Source organism: Triturus cristatus, chromosome 5_1 (genome assembly GCF_964204655.1).
Source record: "Triturus cristatus chromosome 5_1, aTriCri1.1, whole genome shotgun sequence".
Taxonomy (NCBI): Eukaryota; Metazoa; Chordata; class Amphibia; order Caudata; family Salamandridae; genus Triturus; species Triturus cristatus.
The window spans coordinates 988,119,308-988,143,185 of NC_140587.1; positions in this window are offsets into that span (position 1 = coordinate 988,119,308).

Here is a 23,878-nt window from a genome sequence, read left to right on the forward strand (position 1 = left end):
CCAGTTTTGGGCTCCATACGTACTATGGTCTGGAACGGATGAACACATTGAATGAGTATAGACTCATATGTATTTAATTCAGAAAGTTCAGCAGGAATAGCATCCAATTCTAAATTATTATGTACAGCTCTGGTCGGCATTCTATTTTCCTCTAACTTGTTGTAACAGTATTTACAAATACGCTGATCTTCACCCATATCAAAACAATTTTCAAGAAATATATATGTGGCAAAATCCTTCCACTTATAATTATCTTCATTTTCACTCTTTCTGTAGAGATCAACATTCCTAGTTTGTTTTCTATAATGAGTTCTGCGGCAACAAATACAAGTAAAATGTGGTCTTTCATTAGAGATTATTGCAAATTTTGTTATGTGATCATTAAATGTGTTACTTACAGAGGGTTCTACATTCTCTTCCACTTCTTCCTCATTTACTGTGTCCTTCTCTGCACTGTTTTGTTCAGGACCAAAGTAACAAAACTGAATTTCATCAACAACCTTTTCTACATCTGATACCGTTCCTCGGAACAGAGCCCTATTCAATTCATTTAACTTTATTGCTGGACTTTTTGCAAAATACAACCGTCTCACAAACTTTCTCATTTCAGTATGATGAACAGCCAGCATCCTAAAATGATGGAAAACACTATTACACACTTTTCTAGATAGACAAGCCAGAGAATGACCCTGCAAACCAGTATTCTCTCTCACTCTGCATGGATCCAGACTTTGAAGCACCTTAATCTTCTGTTTTATACTTTTTTTACTATATTCTCTTAGAAACTCACGAAATTTGTCAATAGATTCCTGACGCACAGTGCAAATACTACTACAATTCCAAGTGTACACTGGGGCTTTAGGACGTCTCCCCATAGCCTCATCCGCCATCACTTGTACCTCATCTCTTGGAACCATTATCTCCTTCTCCATTATGCAACCATTTGTCACTTCGTAACCACGACCTCTGGTGTCAACTGCATGGACCAAACTATTACTTTGAAAATAGCTCTCTTCATTAAAAAAAGGTTCACTACTTGAACTATGCATCCACTTTCCTAAAAACACTTTACAAAAGTTTGTTCTGTTCACTACTCTTTTCCTTTTGCTATGTGATTTCAGTACATTAACCATTTTGTCTAATGTACGCATCCTATTCAAAATTAAAATGAATAGTTTCCTTTTTAATTCTAATGCCTTTGCTGCAATGACTTCAATTTCTTTTTTTCTTTTATAAAACTTTGTCTTTTTCTTATATTTCTTCACATCCTTCATCAAATTGGACATAACTCTTCTCTGAAACATTTTTCTACGTATCTCTTTAAACGCTGTTTTTCTATTTATATAAATCTTTTCAGTTGCAGAAGGTATATTTGCATTAACTAAATTCTCAATTTTTTCCTCTCTATTCCTTTTCAAAACATTTTTTCCAGTACAGACATTTTGTACATTTTTCATTCTTTTGAATATATTTTTTAGAAATTGTTTTTTCTGCTTACCACAAGATTTTTTCTTTTTCCCAACATGAGCATCTTCTACTAACTTTGGTCCTCTAGTTGTCTTCAAATATAGGTTTTTTTTGTGCGTTTTTTAAACTCTGGATTTTGTAGGCATCTTAAATTTTGTTAACTGCTCTTCAGCAATACCTGAAAAAAACTAAAAAAAATTCCTTTATTTTATTTAAATATATTACTACATTTCTTTTCACAATAGTCACAAAACATAATTTCTTTGCCAATTTGAAAACACACTTACTGCTCTTTTTTTTGGCAAGTGAAAATCACTTTTACAGACTGACACATTATGAATCCACTTTTCAGATTTTTTTAAAAGCCCATGTCCAGACTGCTTTTTCAGACCACAAACCATGTGTAACCTGGGTGACTGAGTACACTCCAGCAAGGGCAACCAGCCTTAGTGATGCTGAATGTATTTGCATTACAGACTGAAACCTCAAAACCCCACTCGCTTGTAAATACTGTGCATGATTATACATGGAAAGGAGGTGGGTGTGTGCTAAGAGTCTGTTTCTGCACCAAAAAAATCGCTCCCCCTTTTTCCTACTAATGCAACTGTGAAATCACCAGAGCAAAACGCAACAAATCTCTGCCTGTAATTCCTATTTGCACACAGAGTCTTGTTTTCACATTAGTCACAAAACGAAATTTCTTTGCCAATTTGAAAGCACACTTACTGCTCTTTTTTGTTGGCAAGTGAAAATCACTTTTACAGACTGACACATTATGAATCCACTTTTCAGATTTTTTGAAATGCACATGTCCAAACTGCTTTTTCAGACCACCACCATGTGTATCCTGGGTGACTGAGTACACTCCAGCAAGGGCAACCAGCCTTAGTGATGCTGAATGTATTTGCATTACAGACTGAAACCTCAAAACCCCACTCGCTTGTAAATACTGTGCATGATTATACATGGAAAGGAGGTGGGTGTGTGCTAAGAGTCTGCTTCTGCACCAAAAAAATCGCTCCCCCTTTTTCCTACTAATGCAACTGTGAAATCACCAGAGCAAAACGCAATAAATCTCTGCCTGTAATTCCTATTTGCACACAGAGTCATGTTTTCACATTAGTCACAAAACGAAATTTCTTTGCCAATTTGAATGCACACTTACTGCTCTTTTTTGTTGGCAAGTGAAAATCACTTTTACAGACTGACACATTATGAATCCACTTTTCAGATTTTTTGAAATGCACATGTCCAAACTGCTTTTTCAGACCACCACCATGTGTAACCTGGGTGACTGAGTACACTCCAGCAAGGGCAACCAGCCTTAGTGATGCTGAATGTATTTGCATTACAGACTGAAACCTCAAAACCCCACTCACTTGTAAATACTGTCCATGATTATACATGGAAAGGAGGTGGGTGTGTGCTAAGAGTCTGCTTCTGCACCAAAAAAATCGCTCCCCCTTTTTCCTACTAATGCAACTGTGAAATCACCAGAGCAAAACGCAATACATCTCTGCCTGTAATTCCTATTTGCACACAGAGTCATCTTTTCACATTAGTCACAAAACATAATTTCTTTGTCAATTTGAAAACACACTTACTGCTCTTTTTTTTTGGCAAGTGAAAATCACTTTTACAGACTGACACATTATGAATCCACTTTTCAGATTTTTTTAAAAGCCCATGTCCAGACTGCTTTTTCAGACCACAAACCATGTGTAACCTGGGTGACTGCCTACACTCCAGCAAGGGCAACCAGCCTTAGTGATGCTGAATGTATTTGCATTACAGACTGAAACCTCAAAACCCCACTCGCTTGTAAATACTGTGCATGATTATACATGGAAAGGAGGTGGGTGTGTGCTAAGAGTCTACTTCTGCACCAAAAAAATCGCTCCCCCTTTTTCCTACTAATGCAACTGTGAAATCACCAGAGCAAAACGCAACAAATCTCTGCCTGTAATTCCTATTTGCACACAGAGTCATGTTTTCACATTAGTCACAAAACGAAATTTCTTTGCCAATTTGAATGCACACTTACTGCTCTTTTTTGTTGGCAAGTGAAAATCACTTTTACAGACTGACACATTATGAATCCACTTTTCTGATTTTTTGAAATGCACATGTCCAGACTGCTTTTTCAGACCACCACCATGTGTATCCTGGGTGACTGAGTACACTCCAGCAAGGGCAACCAGCCTTAGTGATGCTGAATGTATTTGCATTACAGACTGAAACCTCAAAACCCCACTCGCTTGTAAATACTGTGCATGATTATACATAGAAAGGAGGTGGGTGTGTACTAAGAGTCTGCTTCTGCACCAAAAAAATCGCTCCCCCTTTTTCCTACTAATGCAACTGTGAAATCACCAGAGCAAAACGCAACAAATCTCTGCCTGTAATTCCTATTTGCACACAGAGTCATGTTTTCACATTAGTCACAAAACGAAATTTCTTTGCCAATTTGAATGCACACTTACTGCTCTTTTTTGTTGGCAAGTGAAAATCACTTTTACAGACTGACACATTATGAATCCACTTTTCAGATTTTTTTTAAATGCACATGTCCAGACTGCTTTTTCAGACCACCACCATGTGTATCCTGGGTGACTGAGTACACTCCAGCAAGGGCAACCAGCCTTAGTGATACTAAATGTATTTGCATTACAGACTGAAACCTCAAAACCCCACTCGCTTGTAAATACTGTCCATGATTATACATGGAAAGGAGGTGGGTGTGTGCTAAGAGTCTACTTCTGCACCAAAAAAATCGCTCCCCCTTTTTCCTACTAATGCAACTGTGAAATCACCAGAGCAAAACGCAACAAATCTCTGCTTGTAATTCCTATTTGCACACAGAGTCATCTTTTCACATTAGTCACAAAACATAATTTCTTTGCCAATTTGAAAACACACTTACTGCTCTTTTTTTTTGGCAAGTGAAAATCACTTTTACAGACTGACACATTATGAATCCACTTTTCAGATTTTTTTAAAAGCCCATGTCCAGACTGCTTTTTCAGACCACAAACCATGTGTAACCTGGGTGACTGCCTACACTCCAGCAAGGGCAACCAGCCTTAGTGATGCTGAATGTATTTGCATTACAGACTGAAACCTCAAAACCCCACTCGCTTGTAAATACTGTGCATGATTATACATGGAAAGGAGGTGGGTGTGTGCTAAGAGTCTGCTTCTGCACCAAAAAAATCGCTCCCCCTTTTTCCTACTAATGCAACTGTGAAATCACCAGAGCAAAACGCAACAAATCTCTGCCTGTAATTCCTATTTGCACACAGAGTCATGTTTTCACATTAGTCACAAAACGAAATTTCTTTGCCAATTTGAATGCACACTTACTGCTCTTTTTTGTTGGCAAGTGAAAATCACTTTTACAGACTGACACATTATGAATCCACTTTTCAGATTTTTTGAAATGCACATGTCCAGACTGCTTTTTCAGACCACCACCATGTGTATCCTGGGTGACTGAGTACACTCCAGCAAGGGCAACCAGCCTTAGTGATGCTGAATGGATTTGCATTACAGACTGAAACCTCAAAACCCCACTCGCTTGTAAATACTGTGCATGATTATACATGGAAAGGAGGTGGGTGTGTGCTAAGAGTCTGCTTCTGCACCAAAAAAATCGCTCCCCCTTTTTCCTACTAATGCAACTGTGAAATCACCAGAGCAAAACGCAATAAATCTCTGCCTGTAATTCCTATTTGCACACAGAGTCATGTTTTCACATTAGTCACAAAACGAAATTTCTTTGCCAATTTGAATGCACACTTACTGCTCTTTTTTGTTGGCAAGTGAAAATCACTTTTACAGACTGACACATTATGAATCCACTTTTCAGATTTTTTAAAAAGCCCATGTCCAGACCAATACACCTTAATTTATCGTGAAAACATAGTCCATATTATTTTACATGTTCCTCACATTTAAATTTCTCCCAAAACAGAAAATAATAAACACAACTTCAACAAAAAGAATTACATTTCTATTATTCATTTCTTAATTTACCATATACATCTCCTCTCAAACTCTAACCTCACCTTTAAAATTAGTTAGTTGTGATAGAAATGTGGCACTCAAACAGCAGATTATCAGAGCCAGGACCTCTGTTCTCTACACCTCTCTCCTCTCAGCAGAACCAGATAATGGCAAACTTTCCCTCTCTTTTTCCACACATATACATGTTAATTTCAAATCTCACTGCTTCCCCTTTTTTTTCAAATGTAATCACACATTTCTATTGGTTGAAAACCAACCCTTTTCCAAAAGTACCCTTCCCCCTACTTGACTTCTGCCTAGTACCCTTCCCCCAACTTGACTTCTGCCTGCTACCATAGCAACAGCTCATGGAACACTGCTGTGTGGAGTTAGGTCAGAAGTTCGCCACACAATGTTTCAATTCCACAGAGCAAGAGTGCTTGACTTTTCAAACCTTACAGCAAATCCATAGTACTGTTCTTTGGTAACACATTTTTCTGTACCAATACAAAACATGCTTCTATTATTTTACACATACAGCCTAGTTTTTAGTGTAGAATGGTATGAAACAGCCAATCAGTTCTTTTTTTTTATAAAAAAATATGTATGCCTCCATTTCCAAACTGTCTTTCATTTCTTTTTACCATTCTACTGAATTACACCTCCTGAGTGCATCCAGATCTCCTTTGAAGATGTTCACAGTGTGGATTGTAGGACACAGCTATGTCTTCTGGAGTGAAAAATTTGCAGAGAAAAGAGGTATGGTGAGAGACCTTGCTTTGCCAAATGTAGACATCAAATGGATTGGTCAGAGAGGGTTAAAGTGGCACCAATTAATGCCTTTGGTGAAAACCTTTCAACATCTCCCACAGCCTAACCTTATTATTGTGCACTGTGGTGGTAATGATCTAGGCACTTTAACTGGGGTAGGTCTGGAAATGCTTATTAAGGACACCTTTGTGCAATTGATGTCGCTTTTTCCACAAACTGCCTTTGTATATTCTAACATATGCCAAAGGCAAAAGTGGAACTGGTCCAACCAATTTTGTCCGCAGATTGACAAAGCAAGGAAGCACGTCAACAAATCTATTTCTGCTTTCCTCAGAGACTATGGTATGGGTTCCATTTACCACAACAACTTGCGTTACGACATGCAAGACATTTATAGAAGAGATGGTGTGCACTTCACTGATGAAGGCAACAGAGTCTTCCTCTTGAACCTCAGACTCTGCATCGGTACTTACTTGTAGGTACCAAAAAACAAACAATAAACACAAGGGCTCTTTTTAGAGCCACCTTATATCTAAACACTTAAATGCGATTTTTTTTTAATTTGTTTTATTAAGTTTTTTTTCGGGTGCGCGCTGGGTGCGCGCACTCAGCGATATTTTTTAACAAAATATTAATCTTTTTTTTTGCCCTACAAGGTCCTACTTTGACCCCCTTACAATGCCTACTGGGTCTATTTCTACCCACTCTGCCCCCTTTTCAAGTTCTCCCCCTTTGTTTATCACCCCCTCTTTATGCGATAGACAAAATGGCGGCCGCCGCTTCCTGATTTCCACCGATTCGAATGTTTACTAAGATCTAACAACCAATCAGAATTGCGCTCGCGCACGGCGAGGTGCGCGCACCCAGCGCGCACGGAGCGCGCTTAGATATATATATATTGATTTAAAGGCTATTTTCTCATAATCTACTGAACAGATTTACACCAAACCTACAAAAGGCACTTCCTTGACCTGGGGACTACCTCTCTGCCAAATTTCTAGTAATTCTGTTCAGCCGTTCGGGCTGTAGCCCTGTCTACAGGTCCTATGGAAAAATGCATGGGAAAAACGCGGTTTGGGACCCCCCTTTTATCTCAGCCCCCGCTTGACGAATCCCCCCGAGACTTTCAGGGTAGGAGCGGAGCATAGCGCCCCACCAATTTTGAAAAATTCGCGAGGATTCGTCGACCGGCGCCAAAGTTATTCAAAATAGAAAGTTGCGGATTTCCTATGGAAAAGGGGTCCTAACTATAACTACCTACTGGCGACCGCCAGTAGGTAATATATATATATATATATATATATATATATATATATATATATATATATATATATATATATATATATATATATATATATATATTCACTTAAAAAACCATAGGTTTCACACATGTTATAGTTAGGTGGACATTTCACTCGTAAAAAAACAATGAAATTCCCCCGTTATAGTTAGTTCAGATAACTATAACTCGCGCGCCCGCAATCCACTGCTCATGACGTCACATATTACATCACTCATGACATGGTCAGTGGCATCACTCATGACATCACTGATGACATCATCCTTGTGATAGAGTGGCGGTCGCGCGAGCTATAGTTATCTGAACTAACTATAACGGGGGAATTTCATTGGTTTTTTATGAGTGAAATGTCCACCTAACTATAACATGTGTGAAACCTACGGTTTTTTAAGTGAATTTGCAAGGTTTTTTAAATGGTAATTCCTAACTATAACGTGTGTGAAACCTATGGTTTTTTAAGTGAATTTGTACGGTTTTTTAAAATGCTAAGTTATGTATGTATTATTTTATTTTTTTTAAGGTTTTTCACCGTGCGCGCACCGTAGCGCGCACCCCGCAGTAAAAAAAATAAATAAATAAATAATGTTTTTTCACCCTTCGGAGTCCTTTAGGGACCCCCTGACAAAGGCTAGGGGGTCAGGAACTCTCTACCCTGCCCCCTTTTCACGTTCGCCACCTCTCTTTTTCACTCTTGCACCCAAAACAAACAAAATGGCGGCCGACACTTCCTGATTTCGACCGATTCGAACGTTGACTGACATGTAACCACCAATCAGAATTACGCTTGCGCACGTTAGGGTGCGCACCTATAGATATTTATGTGCTTTTAACTGCAATTTTGTCAGGAACTACTGAACAGATTGACTCCATACATGCAAAAGACACATTCCTGACCTGAGGACTACCTCTCTGCCAAATTTCAAGTAATTCTGTTCAGCCGTTCAGGCTGTACCTTCGACTAAAGGTCCTATGGGAAAATGCATGGGGAAAACGCGTTTTGGGACCCCCCTTTTTTCTCGGCCCCCGCTTGACGAATCACCCCGAGACTTTCAGGGTAGGAGCTGAGCGGAGCGCCCCATTAGTTTTGAAAATTTCGCGAGGATTCGTCAACCGGCGCCAAAGTTATTCAAAATAGAATTTTCAGATTTCCTATGGAAACACGGTCCTAACTATAACTATCTACTGGTGACCGCAAGTAGATAATATATATGCAGATTATATATATGTTTATATATGTGTGTATATATATATACACATACATATATATAAATGCATATGCATATATAAACATATAAATGTGCATAAGTGTGTGTGTGTAGAGAGAGGTAGAGAGGTAGAGAGGTAGAGGTGTAGAGGTAGAGAGGTAGAGGTAGAGAGGTAGAGAGGCAGAGAGTAGTAGAGAGAGAGGTAGAGAGGTAGAGAGTAGAGAGTGAGTAATAGGGAGTAGAGAGTGAGTAGTAGAGAGTAGTAGAGAGTAATAGAGAGAGTAGCAGAGAGTGAGTAGTAGAGAGTAGTAGAGTGAGTAGTAGAGAGTGCGTAGTAGAGAGTGAGTAGCAGAGAGAGAGAGTAGTAGAGAGTAGTAGAGAGTGAGTAGTAGAGTGAGTAGTAGAGTAGTAGAGAGAGAGTAGTAGAGGGTAGTAGAGAGTGAGTAGTAGAGAGTGAGTAGTAGAGTGAGTAGTAGAGAGTGAGTAGTAGAGACTAGTAGAGAGAGATTAGTAGAGAGTGAGTAGTAGAGAGTAGTAGAGAGTGAGTAGTAGAGAGTGAGTAGTAGAGAGTAGTAGAGAGTGAGTAGTAGGGAGTGAGTAGCAGAGAGAGAGAGTAGTAGAGAGTAGTAGAGAGTGAGTAGTAGAGTGTAGTAGAGAGTGAGTAGTAGAGAGTAGTAGAGAGTGAGTAGTAGAGTGAGTAGTAGAGAGTAGTAGAGAGCGAGTAGTAGAGAGCAATTAGTACAGAGTGTGTAGTAGAGAGTGAGTAGTAGAGAGTGAGTAGTAGAGAGAGTAGTAGAGAGTGAGAAGGAGACAGAGTAGTAGAGAGTAGTAGAGAGTGAGCAGTAGAGAGTGAGTAGTAGAGAGTAGTAGAGAGTGAGTAGTAGGGAGTGAGTAGCAGAGAGAGAGAGAGTAGTAGAGAGTAGTAGAGAGTGAGTAGTAGAGTAGTAGAGAGAGAGTAGTAGAGAGTGAGTAGTAGAGAGTGAGTAGTAGAGTGAGTAGTAGAGAGTGAGTAGTAGAGAGTAGTAGAGAGTGAGTAGTAGAGAGTGAGTAGTAGAGAGTAGTAGAGAGTGAGTAGTAGGGAGTGAGTAGCAGAGAGAGAGAGTAGTAGAGAGTAGTAGAGAGTGAGTAGTAGAGTAGTAGAGAGAGAGTAGTAGAGAGTGAGTAGTAGAGAGTGAGTAGTAGAGTGAGTAGTAGAGAGTGAGAAGTAGAGACTAGTAGAGAGAGACTAGTAGAGAGTGAGTAGTAGAGAGTAGTAGAGAGTGAGTAGTAGAGAGTAGTAGAGAGTGAGTAGTAGAGAATGAGTAGTAGAGAGAGAGTAGTAGAGAGTAGTAGAGAGTAAGTAGTAGAGAGTGAGTAGTAGAGAGTGAGTAGTAGAGAGTAGTAGAGAGTGAGTAGTAGAGAGTAGTAGAGAGTGAGTAGTAGAGTGAGTAGTAGAGAGTAGTAGAGAGCGAGTAGTAGAGAGCAATTAGTACAGAGTGTGTAGTAGAGAGTGAGTAGTAGAGAGTGAGTAGTAGAGAGAGTAGTAGAGAGTGAGAAGGAGACAGAGTAGTAGAGAGTAGTAGAGAGTGAGCAGTAGAGAGCAGTAGAGAGCGAGTAGTAGAGAGTGAGTAGTAGAGAGTGAGTAGTAGAGAGATTAGTAGAGAAATAGTAGAGTAGTAGGGAATGAGTAGTAGAGAGAGTAGTGGAGATTAGTAGAGTAGTAGAGAGTGATTAGTAGAGAGTGAGTAGTAGAGAGCAGTAGAGAGCGAGTAGTAGAGAGTGAGTAGTGGAGAGTGAGTAGTAGAGAGCGAGTAGTAGAAAGTAAGTTATAGAGAGTGAGTAGTAGAGAGTGAATAGTAGAGAGTGAGTAGTAGTGAGAGAGTAGTAGGGTGAGTAGTAGAGAGATTAGTAGAGAAATAGTAGAGTAGTAGGGAATGAGTAGTAGAGAGAGTAGTGGAGATTAGTAGAGTAGTAGAGAGTGATTAGTAGAGAGTGAGTAGTAGAGAGCAGTAGAGAGCGAGTAGTAGAGAGTGAGTAGTGGAGAGTGAGTAGTAGAGAGCGAGTAGTAGAAAGTAAGTTATAGAGAGTGAGTAGTAGAGAGTGAATAGTAGAGAGTGAGTAGTAGTGAGAGAGTAGTAGGGTGAGTAGTAGAGTGAGTAGTAGAGAGTAGTAGAGAGTGAGTAGTAGAGTGAGTAGTAGAGAGTAGTAGAGAGCGAGTAGTAGAGAGCAAGTAGTAGAGAGTGTGTAGTAGAGAATGAGTAGTAGAGAGTAGTAGAGAGTGAGTAGTAGAGAGAGTAGTAGAGAGTGACAAGGAGAAGGATACAGAGTAGTAGAGAGTAGTAGAGAGTGAGTAGTAGAGAGTAGTTGAGAGCAAGTAATAGAGAGTGGGAAGTAGAGAGAGAGTGAGTAGTAGAGTAGTAGAGAGTGAGTGGTAGAGAGTAGTAGAGTAAGTAGTAGAAAGTAGTAGAGAGTGAGTAGTGGAGAGAGAAGTAGATAGTAGCAGAGTAGTAGAGAATGAGTAGTAGAGGGAGTAGTAGAGATTAGTAGAGTAGTAGAGAGTGAGTAGTAGAGAGTGAGTAGTAGAGAGTAGTAGAGAGCGAGTAGTAGAGAGTGAGTAGTGGAGAGTGAGTAGTAGTGAGTAGTAGAGAGCGAGTAGTAGAGAGTGAGTAGTAGAGAGTGAGTAGTAGAGAGAGAGTAGTAGAGTGAGTAGTAGAGAGTGAGTAATAGAGTGAGTAGTAGAGCGTAGTAGAGCGTAGTAGAGAGTGAGTAGTAGAGTGAGTAGTAGAGAGTAGTAGAAAGCGAGTAGTAGAGAGCAAGTAGTAGAGAGTGTGTAGTAGAGAGTGAGTAGTAGAGAGTAGTAGAGAGTGAGTAGTAGAGAGAGTAGTAGAGAATGAGAAGGAGACAGAGTAGTAGAGACTGAGTAGTAAAGAGCAGTTGAGAGTGAGTAGTAGAGAGTGAGTAGTGGAGAGTGAGCAGTAGAGAGTAGTAGAGAGCGAGTAGTAGAGAGTGAGTAGTAGAGAGTGAGTAGTAGAGAGTAGTAGAGAGTGAGTAGTAAAGAGAGAGTAGTAGAGAGTGAGTAGTAGAGAGTAGTAGAGTAGTAGAGAGTGAGTAGTAGAGAGAGAGTAGTAGAGAGTGAGTAGTAGAGTAGTAGAGAGTGAGTGGTAGAGAGTAGTAGAGTGAGTAGTAGAGAGTAGTAGAGAGTGAGTAGTAGAGAGAGTAGTAGAGAGTAGTAGAGTAGTAGAGAGTGAGTAGTAGAGAGTGAGTAGTAGAGAGAAGTAGAGAGTGAGTAGTAGAGAGTGAGTAGTGGAGAGTAAATAGTAGTGAGTAGTAGAGAGTGAGTAGTAGAGAGTGAATAGTAGAGAGTGAGTAGGAGAGAGAGAGTAGTAGAGTGAGTAGTAGAGAGTGAGTAGTAGAGAGAGAGTAGAAGAGAGTAGTAGAGAGTGAGTAGTAGAGTAGTAGAGAGTGAGTGGTAGAGAGTAGTAGAGATTAGTAGAGTGAGTAGTAGAGAGTATTAGAAAGTGAGTAGTAGAGAGTAGTAGTAGAGAGTAGTAGAGAGTAGTAGAGAGTCAGTAGTAGAGAGTAGTAGCGAGTGAGTAGTAGAGAGAGAGTAGTAGAGAGGAGTAGAGAGTGAGTAGTAGAGAGTAGTAGAGTAGTAGAGACTGACCCGGTTCTATGGCTCTAAAGCAGTTCTGCTGACATGGTTCTTTGGCTCTAGAGCAGCTCTGCTAACCTGGTTCTCTCCCTCTAAAGCAGCTCTACTGACCTGGTTTCTCTGGCTCTACAGCAGCTCTGCTTACCTGGTTCTCTGGCTCTAGAGCAGCTCTGCTGTCCTGGTTGTTAGGCTCTAGAGCAGCTCTGCTGACCTGGTTCTCTGGCTCTAATGCAGCTCTGCTGACCTGGTTCAATAGCTCTAAAGCAGCTCTGTTGACTTGGTTCTCTGGCTGTAGAGCAGCTCTGCTGACCTGGTTCTCTGGCTATAAAGCAGCTCTGCTGACCTGGTTCTCTGGCTCTAAAACAGCTCTGCTGGCCTGGTTCTCTGCCTCTAGAGCAGCTCTGCTGACCTGGTTCTCTGGCTCTAATGCAGTTCTGCTGGCCTGGTTCAATGGCTCTAAAGCAGCTCTGCTGACTTGGTTCTCTGGCTGTAGAGCAGCTCTGCTGACCTGGTTCTCTGGCTATAAAGCAGCTCTGCTAACCTGGTTCTTTGGCTCTAAAGCAGCTCTGCTGGCCTGGTTCTCTGCCTCTAGAGCAGCTCTGCTGACCTGGTTCTATGGCTCTAAAGCAGCTCTGCTGACCTGGTTCTCTGGCTCTAAAGCAGTTCTGCTGAACTGTTTCTCTCCCTCTAAAGCAGCTCTGCTGACCTAATTTCTCTGGCTCTACAGCAGCTCTGCTGACCTGGTTCTCGGCCTCTAGAGCAGCTCTGCTGACCTGGGTCTCTCGCTCTAGATCAGCTCTGCTGACCTGGGTCTCTGGTTCTAGAGCAGCTCTGCTGACCTGCTTCTTAGGCTCTAGAGCAGCTCTGCTGACCTGGTTCTCTGGCTCTGCAACGGCTCTGCTGACCTGGTTTCTCTGGCTCTACAGCAGCTCTGCTGACCTGGTTCTCTGCACTCACGATACATGCACCCAACTTCGCGAAAATACATTAAAAAATATTATACGTTTATTATAAGTACAAAAATATTATTTTTATGAATATCTTCGATAATCTCTTGCCTTAATATGTATATTAAAGACACATACATATCATTTTGGAACATACATTTTTTTTGCGGGAATTGCGCAACCTGCATGCCCCAGCACGTATATGACATCACGCGGGACCCGCCACCGTGCAAGCATCTCGTGCCGTAATGCGCATGTATCACGAATGTGCGGAAGCAGGAGTCGCGGACTGGTCGCATACTAATCGCACACATCACGTAATATTAAATGTATATGATATAACTGAAAAACACGCAGCCATCGCACACCGTAGGCGGATCCTTCACGACTTTCCTAAAACGCACCCACCGTGATATGTTCACTTTGAGTGCGCGACTCAGACATTGGACATTTAAAAAAAAAAAAAGTAAATAATATAAATGTATTAAAATAAAAAATGAAAACAAATATATTAATCAATATTTCAGTTTGAATTTTTTTTGTATTTGTTTTTGCAATTTTCAGAAAAATATATAAAGTTATTTAATGAATATAATATTTATAAATAAACAGCTAAGAAACTGTAGAAAATCACTACAAAAAAATAGGTATAACTACTTTCACACTTAGAAATTAGCATTTAAAAACCTTTGAAATTCACTGAAAAAAACCACAGGTTTCAGAGACGTTATAGTTAGAAATTAACATTTAAAAAAGCTTTGAAATTCACTGAAAAAACCATAGGTTTCAGAGACGTTATAGTTAGAAATTAACATTTAAAAAACTTAGAAATTCACAGAAAAAAACATAGGTTTCAGGGGTGTTATAATTAGCTGGCCATTTCACTCGTACAAACCATAGAAATTCCTCTGTTATAGTTAGTTCTGCTAACTATAACTAGCGCGCCTGCAATGCACTGCTGATGATGTCACATATTGCATCATTCATGACATAGAAACAGGTCATGGAACACTGCACTGAGCTCACTGGTCACAAGTTCAGCACACAATGTTACTAAACAAGACAGGAAGTGTGCTTGACTTTTCAACATATCAGCTTATCATATATAATGTTCCTTACAATCTATTTTTGTTAACCAATAAGAATCATACCTTTAAAAAACAGAAATATACACCCTACCTTTCAGTGTAGAAAGTAGTCACACAACCAATGATTTCTTGTCTTTTTTCAAAAAGCATTGCTGTGGATCCGCGCACCCAACGCGTGAGAATCCGTGCACCCAACGCGTTAGGATGCGCGCACCATGCGCGTATTTCGCCGTTTAAAAAAAAAAAAAAGGGGGCCTCAAGGGGTCCTTCTGGGACCCCCTAAGCACCTCTAGAGGGTCAGAGTATTTTCACTCTGCCCCCTTTATATGTTTTACACACTTATTCCCCTTGCTTCTTCAGCCTCGCTTCTACTGAGGCAGAAAATGGCCGCCAACAGTTCCTGGTTTCGAATGTAGAGAGAAACTCGACAGCCAATTAGCATTCAGCGCGCGATTGGGAGGGTGCGCTCTCGGTTCGGGGAGGGTGCGATTACGTTGCGGGTAGGGTCCGCGGATCCTCCTCGGCCATAGATACCACTAACTTTTTTAAACCAATTTTCTCAGAAACTACTGAACAGATTCACACCAATTATGCAAAATGGCACAAGTCTGAACTGAGGACTACCTCTTTGCCAAATTTGGTGTCATTCCGTTCAGCGGTTCGGGCTGTAGCTGCGACAACAGATCCTATCGGAAATTGCATGGGGAAAACACGTTTTGGGACCCCCCTTTTTTCTCGGCCCCCGCTTGACGAATCACCACGAAACTTTCAGGGTAGGAGCGGAGCGGAGCTGGCCAAAAGTTTGGAAAATTTCGCGAAGATTCGTCAACCGGCGCCAGACTTATTGGGAATAGAATGTTGCAGATTTCCTATGGAAAATAGGTCCTAACTATAACTATCTACTGGCGACCGCCAGTAGATAATATAGATATATATATTTGCTTTTGATTACTTTCCCACCTGTGACCAAGGCGAGAGCTGAAACGCGTAAGGAAAGGGGAAGGAGTGCTGTTGCCACAACGAATAAAGCGTTTTATCTCTGGAAAGGGCCTCGATGTTTTTCCTTGTCGTGCTGACGTTGGTGGGCTGCTCCATGCTCACTGTGTAACGAGGCCGCCCTGAAGGGTCGGGGCTCCTTTGGTTTGGAGGAATGTGCTTAGATGTTAAAACGGGAGCATGACCCACTGCAGCCACATAACCTATCGGGTAATGCCACTGTGCGAAACCTGTGACTGTTTGGAAGGGAGTCAGAGGGGTGCACATCCCGCTCTGACCATCCAGAGGAACAAACGTTTGAGGTGGTGTATGTTTACTACGAGCACTGACTATTGATTTATTCACATGATAAGAGGACAGTATTTCTATCACTAACAACGCAAGTACGACGCAATGAATAGCAATAAACTATGCTAAAGAGAATTCATTGAAATTCCTTGTTGAACTTACCATAATCTGTACGTGCACTGTGGGACTTGTATTTCCATCTGAAGGTCATGTGACTTTATGTACTTAAAGCAGCACAACGCACTTTGCTTTTGATTACTTTCCCACCTGTGACCAAGGCGAGAGCTGAAACGCGTAAGGAAAGGGGAAGGAGTGCTGTTGCCACAACGAATAAAGCGTTTTATCTCTGGAAAGGGCTTCGATGTTTTTCCTTGTCGTGCTGACGTTGGTGGGCTGCTCCATGCTCACTGTGTAACGAGGCCGCCCTGAAGGGTCGGGGGCTCCTTTGGTTTGGAGGAATGTGCTTGGAGATATATATATATATATATATATTCACTGAAAAAACCATAGGTTTCACACACGTTATAGTTAGGAATTAGCATTAAAAAACCTTGCAAATTCACTGAAAAAACCATAGGTTTCACACATGTTATAGTTAGCGGAAATTTTACTGATAAAAAACCAATGAAATTCCCCCGTTATAGTTAGTGCAGGCAACTATAACTCACGCGACCGCAATCCTCTGCTGATGCTAATACTGTATTTAGACACTTATTTGCCCATGTCTTCTTCCAGAAATTTTTAGCTATACATATATTACAAATATTTTTTTTTCATAAAGACACATATGTCATCAGCAGAAGATTGCGGTCGCGTGAGTTATAGTTGCCTGCACTAACTATAACGGGGGAATTTCATTTCCACTTTATGCAGTTAGTGCCGTGCACGCACGGTGGGCACGCGGTGCGCTACGCGCACCGCGTGCCCACGTTACGCTAGATGGGCCATGTACGCACGATGCGCTTCGCGCACCGTGCGCACATGGACATATGATGCGCTTCGTTGTGAAAGGTAATATTTTACTTTTTCATTTAACTGATATGCCATGCTCAAATGGTGCCCTTCGGGCACCATTTGCACATGGGGTGGGGAGAGTGTGGATAATTTTTTTTTTATAATATTTTTTACCGTACGCGTTCGGTAAGCGTAATCGGCGAAATTATCGAAAAAATTAAAATTCCGTTTTTGGCCTTGGGGGATCTTTGGGGACTCCCTCAACATGGCTAGGTGCTTTGGAGCTGTCTAAACAGCCCCTTTACATGTTTTTGTCCTTTGTTTTTTAATCCACACTCTGAGTGCGAGAGAGAAAATGGCGGCCGCCGCTTCCTGGTTTCGACCGATTCGAATGTTTACTAAGATCTAACAGCCAATCAGAATCGCGCTCGCGCACGTCACCGTACGCGTACGGTAAGTGCACCGTAAGCGCACCGTAAGCTGGCTCAGATATATATATTGATTTAAAGGCTATTTTCTCAGAATCTACTGAACAGATTTACACAAAACCTACAAAAGGCACTTCCTTGACCTGTAGACTACCTCTCTGCCAAATTTCAAGGAACTCTGTTCAGCCGTTCGGGCTGTAGCTGTGTCTAAAGGTCCTATGGAAAAATGCATGGGAAAAACGCGTTTTGGGACCCCCCTTTTATCTCAGCCCCCGCTTGATGAATCCCCCCGAGACTTTCAGGGTAGGAGTGGAGCGTAGCGCCCCACCTATTTTGAAATATTCGCGAGGATTCGTCGACCGGCGCCAAAGTTATTCAAAATAGAATGTTGCGGATTTCCTATGGAAACAGGGTCCTAACTATAACTACCTACTGGCGACCGCCAGTGGGTAATATATATATATATATATATATATATATATATATATATATATATTATCTACTGGCGGTCGCCAGTAGATAGTTATAGTTAGGACCCTGTTTCCATAGGAAATCCGCAACATTCTATTTGGAATAACTTTGGCGCCGGTCGACGAATCCTCGCGAAATTTTCAAAACTTATGGGGCGCTACGCTACGCTCCTACCCTGAAAGTCTCGGGGGGATTCGTAAAGCGGGGGCTGAGAAAAAAGGGGGGTCCCAAAATGCGTTTTCCCCATGCATTTTTCCATAGGACCTTTAGACACAGCTACAGCCCGAACGGCTGAACAGAGTTACTTGAAATTTGGCAGAGAGGTAGTCTACAGGTCAAGGAAGTGCCTTTTGTAGGTCTGGTGTAAATCTGTTCAGTAGTTCCTGAGAAAATAGCATTTAAATCAATATATATATCTGTGGCAGCTTACCGTGCGCTTACCGTGCGCTTACGGTAAGCTTACCGTACGCGTACGGTGCCGTGCGCGAGCGCGATTCTGATTGGCTGTTAGATCTTAGTAAACATTCGAATCGGTCGAAACCAGGAAATGGCGGCCGCCATTTTCTCTCTCGCACTCTGAGGGGGGGAGGAAAAACAAAGTTGGATATCATGAAAAGGGGCAGGCTAGACAGCTCCTAACCACCTAGCCTTGGTTAGCGAGTCTCAAAAGAACCCCCAAGGACAAAAATTGAATTTTTTTTTTTGAAAAAAATAAAAAATATCCACATTTCCCCCCCCGTGCGCAAAAAGTGCCCGCAGCTCACCTTTTGTGCATGGCATGTGTAGATATTGAACATATAATAGATAACCTTTCACAACGAAGCACATAATATGTCCTCCGTGTGCGGACATGGCCCATCTAGCGTAACGTGGGCACGTGGTGCGCGTAGCGCACCGCGTGCCCACCGTGCGTGCACGGCACTAACTGCGTAAAGTGGGCGCGCGGTGCGCGAAGCGCACCGCGTGCTCACTGTGCACGCACGGTGCGCGAAGCTCACTGTGCACGCACGGTGCGCGAAGCGCACGGTGCGCACACGGAACGAACTGCGTGAAGTGGGCGCGCACGCCACGAACGGCGTAAAGTAACTTAGCATTTAAAAAAACGTACAAATTCACTGAAAAAACCATAGGTTTCACACACGTTATAGTTTGGAATTAGCATTTAAAAAACCTTGCAAATTCACTGAAAAAACCATAGGTTTCACACACGTTATAGTTAGCGGACATTTCACTCATAAAAAACCATTGAAATTCCCCCGTCATAGTTAGTGCAGGCAACTATAACTCACGCGACCGCAATCCTCTGCTGATGACATATGTGTCTTTATGAAAAAAAAATATTTGTAATATATGTATAGCTAAAATTTAATGGAAGAAGACATGGGCAAATAAGTGTCTAAATACAGTATTAGCATCAGCAGAGGATTGCGGTCGCGTGAGTTATAGTTGCCTGCACTAACTATAACGGGGGAATTTCAATGGTTTTTTATGAGTGAAATGTCCGCTAACTATAACGTGTGTGAAACCTATGGTTTTTTCAGTGAATATACATATATATATATATATATATATATATATATATATATATATATATATATATATATATATTCCACTCGAAGACGCCCAACGCTTAAGGTGCCTCACACAAGCGCGTTTTAGCCTTCTTTAATGGTGAGTAGCGTGAAATCAGCTTTTGCCCCCACAGGAAATTGCACCAAACATGTTTCGGGCTTCATCGCCCTTTCTCAATGGTATCTCATGGAAGGCACAGCTACAATGTTTCGCGCCGCACTCGCGGCTTCTAATTATTGTCCCGCCCAGTGGGTGTGCTTCACAGCAGCATTATGGTCATAGTGGTTCAAAGGTTCTGCAGTCTCCTCAGTAGGAAATGCTTTTCAGTTTTTTTACTTTGATTCCATCAAGAAGGTATTCAGATATGTCACACATTTGCCATAAATTCTGAATGTTAGCACTCTAGTTGCTCATTAGATCACTGCAGTAAAGCTACTGCTCACCACGGAAGTCTGCCGCTGGTATTAATTTAAAAGTGCATGTTTCAGTCTGCATGTCAGAATTTTTTAATGGAATAGAAGAGGATTTGAGAAGTCACTCAAAATGTGTCCTAATTTTTCTTTCTTCAGCACTAATCATAATTTCTATGGCAAAATGAACCCCCTCATTTTGTTCCTTTGCAAATTAAATGTTGTAAGTGTTACCACTTTATTCCAATCAAGATGGCTTCAGGTGTCCCATACTTTTGTCATAAGTAAGACTGTTTGCGCTACAGTTGTTCTTTAGAACACTCTGGGACATTCTGTCATTGGGCTATACTTGGGCTACATCTGGGTGATATTTGTGCTACATTTGGGCTCTTTTGTCTCTGGTGGCCATCTTGGGAGACTTATTTGTTATGAAGTTTCCTAATTTCCTCATTTACTACAGTCTCCCCAGTAGGAAATGCTTTTCAGTTTTTTTACTTTGATTCCATCAAGAAGGTATTCAGATATGTCACACATTTGCCATAAATTCTGAATGTTAGCACTCTAGTTGCTCATTAGATCACTGCAGTAAAGCTACTGCTCACCACGGAAGTCTGCCGCTGGTATTAATTTAAAAGTGCATGTTTCAGTCTGCATGTCAGAATTTTTTAATGAAATAGAAGAGGGTTTGAGAAGTCACTCAATATGTGCCCTAATTTTTCTTTCTGCAGCACTAATCATACTTTCTATAGCAAAATGAACCCCCTCATTTTGTTCCTTTTTAAATTAAATGTTTTAAGAGTTACCACTTTATTCCAATCAAGATGGCTTCAGGTGTGCAATACTTTTGTCATAAGTAGGACTGTTTGCGCGCTAGTTGCTCTTTAGAACACTCTGGGAAGCTGCAGTAGAACACAAAGGAATCAACTGACAGTCTCTGCCCTTCTTGGATGCACATGTTTTACTGAGAATGTCAGACTTCATTCTCACATGACTGAGAAAGATAATGTGAATTTACAGAAAATATGCTCTCAGTTTAGCTTATAGATCACCTTCCAAACCTCTGTGGGAAAAGCATGAGGAAATAGTTTTCTCTCAAACATGATTCATGATATCCCAGCAGAAGACATTTTCACATGGTAAAATCACCTAAGAACACACCACAATTCCTAAAATGAGTATGGTACCATCAACAAATGATTTATAATGTAACTAAAGTCTTAAAACCTTCTATTAACCGCAATGCTTTTTAATGAGGTGCTATCATGTATATTGGTCCCAAGATGGCTGCCAACACTTCTTGGATGAAGTGCTGACAGCCAATCAGATCTCACGATGAGATGTGTGGTTAGGCTCCTCCCAGATATATGTATATTTCTTTTTTCCATTAATATTGTAAAAACTACTGAACAGATTTACACCATTTAACAAAAAGGCACGACTCTGACCCAAGGGCTACCTTTATGCCAAATTTGGTGTAATTCCATTCGGCAGTTCGGGATGTAGCTGCGTCTAAAGGCTCGTATGGAAAATTGCATGGTGAAAACACGTTTGGGACCCCCTTTTTTGGAGTGATCCATGGAGAGAGACACGGATTTGAGGCATTTAGCATACTGCATCTGTTTTATTTGATCAGATCAGCCTCAATCCCAAAATTAAAGAAGAATTACGCGTTTCGGCTTGCTTGAAGCCTTTGTCAATTTGGTTGGCGCCCTTACAACAGCAGTCTATATAGCCCCTCCCACTTAAGGCTTCAATAGACATAGAGAGCATACTTTCAAAACACATGATCACAGTGAAAACCCTGTAAACCCTATACAAGATTTCAATGCAAGATGTCAACAGTGTAACAATTAAAAGCATTCAATAATAAATTGCATAGCGCAAATATTCCACTGAATTGATTACATGTCTATTTCACGATATATATTAAACATGCTCTGAGCCTTGGTTTGAAACTTGGTTATTTATGCTTAATGCCGCCAAAACCCTCATTACGTGTCACCTGCAAACATAAAAAGTAAAATGGTTTGCGTGTATTTCTAAAAGAATCATGCTGTTGGGTTTCCCCTCCAAAGTCACTTAAATGGATCCTTAGATGCGATACTGCAAAAACGCTGGGAAACGATCCGCCAGCATATGGCCTCTGACCTGTATTCTGGGAACAGAGTTCGCATCAGCCAAGTCTCTGACATCTCCGATCAAAACAATTAAAGCGAAGGGCATCGGGACAGGGTATTAGTCAGCCACTTCCCCGGGAATGCAACTAAATACATAGGGGTCTATTAGAAAATCACTCTGACTGCCATGGTAGCGGGAGAACACCACCCGCTTGGACCTTGGCATAACCGCTGGTCCAATTAGTATGGTCCGCAGTCGAAATCCGCCCGCGGCGGTACGATCGCGGCATTTAACATTGCGGCAGTTGCTGCTGCCAGCAGCACCACCGCGATGTCCAAAAAAGTATGTCCAGCATATCCCTGCACTGCGTGGCAGGCGCTGCTCAGTGCCTGCCACCTGGTACAGGGACATGTACCCACACCCCCCAACACATTGGGGGCCCGCAATGGGCCCCTAGAGACATGCTCCGCATGCCTTTCCATGGCGGTTACACCGCCGCAGAAAGGCTGGCTACCGCTGGCATCATGATCATGCCGGCAGAGCCTGACCCTGCATCGGCACCATTTTAGCGGTCCAGCTTCACCCGCCAGGCAAGTGTGCGGACTGCTACCGGCGGAAAAGTGGCGGGCAGAAAATCTCACCGCCGTGGTTGTCACCGCCATGCTAATGGGACCTGCGGTTTTCTGGTTTGCGATCGCGGCCTTGATCTCATATATATATATATATATATATATATATATATTCACTTGTCATTTGAGATGTCATCAGTGATGTCATGAGTGATGTCACTGACCATGTCATAAGTGATGTAATATGTGACGTCATCAGCAGTGGATTGCGGGTGCGCGAGTTATAGTTAGCTGAACTAACTATAACGGGGGAATTTCAATGGTTTTTTACGAGAGAAATGTTCAGCTAACTATAATGTGTGTGAAACCTATGGTTTTTTCAGTGAATTTGCAAGGTTTTTTAAATGCTAATTCCTAACTATAACGTGTGTGAAACCTATGTTTTTTTCAGTAAATTTACAAGGTTTTTTAAAAGCTAATTCCTAAATATAACGTGTGTGAAACCTATGGTTTTTTCTGTGTTTTTGCATGGTTTTTTGAATTCTAATTCCTAACTATAATGTGTGGGAAACCTATGTTTTTTTCATTGAATTTGCTTGGTTTTTTACATCATTTTTTTTCTTTTTCTTTTTTCCTTTAAACACTATGCTACCTATGTATATATTCATGGTTTTAATGCATTCTTCAATATAGAAAGATTCACCTTTTTTAAAAAAATGGTTAGATATAGTTGTATAACATAGTTAATATCTTCAACAAACCTTTATCTTTTTTAAAAATTTTTATTTTTTTATTTTTTTACGTGCGCGTACGGTAAGCTTACCGTAAGCGCACGCTTCGCTTTATGTACGGTGAGCGTACGTAATATTTATACTCCGTGTGCGCATGCTTACGCAATTTGCGGACGCGTCCGTACTTCCTAAGCGACGCGTAAGCGCATGCTTCATACGCGCGCGCGCACGTTACGCAGAAGTGTACGAGCGTGCCTGTAATGCGCGTGTGCGCGTGTCTTTCGTACGCGCATGCGTACTTTTACCGTACAGGCTCGGTAAGCTTAACGTGCGCTTACGGTTGGTCATGTGATCAAGAAACAACACTTTTGATTGGTTTAAACTACTTTCAGTTCCAGAATCTTCCTACACCACACCCATTCCCCTCATTACTGCTTGTGATTCCCTAGGAGAAGGAGCTGAATTGTCTTTGGGATACAATGGCAGAGCAGCAGTCCTCTTCTGAGAGTGAGCAGGGCAGCAGCATCATCAGACAGAGAAGGAGGAAACAAAATAATTCTTTTGTTTGGGAGTATTTCACTTTTCCAGAGGGGCAGAAAAAGGTAAATGCTCCATTAGTCACCTGCTCACTTTGTGAGCGTGTCTTATCTAGAGGTAATCCAAGGAAGAAGTATTCCTTTGGTAATCACACTATGGTGAGACACATTAGGGATGTACATCCCAGGACTTTTGCTCGACATACTGAAGCAAACCCTTCAGTAAGTCACCCGAGCACACCCGCAGAAGCTCAGCCGAGTACATCTTCGGCAGCTCAGCCGAGCACTTCCTCTGCGGTGGGAGCATCACCCTTTTCTGCTCCTCTGGAAACGAACCCTCGATTTCAGAGGGTACAAATGAGGTGCACCAGATGTTATGGTCTAATTGTTC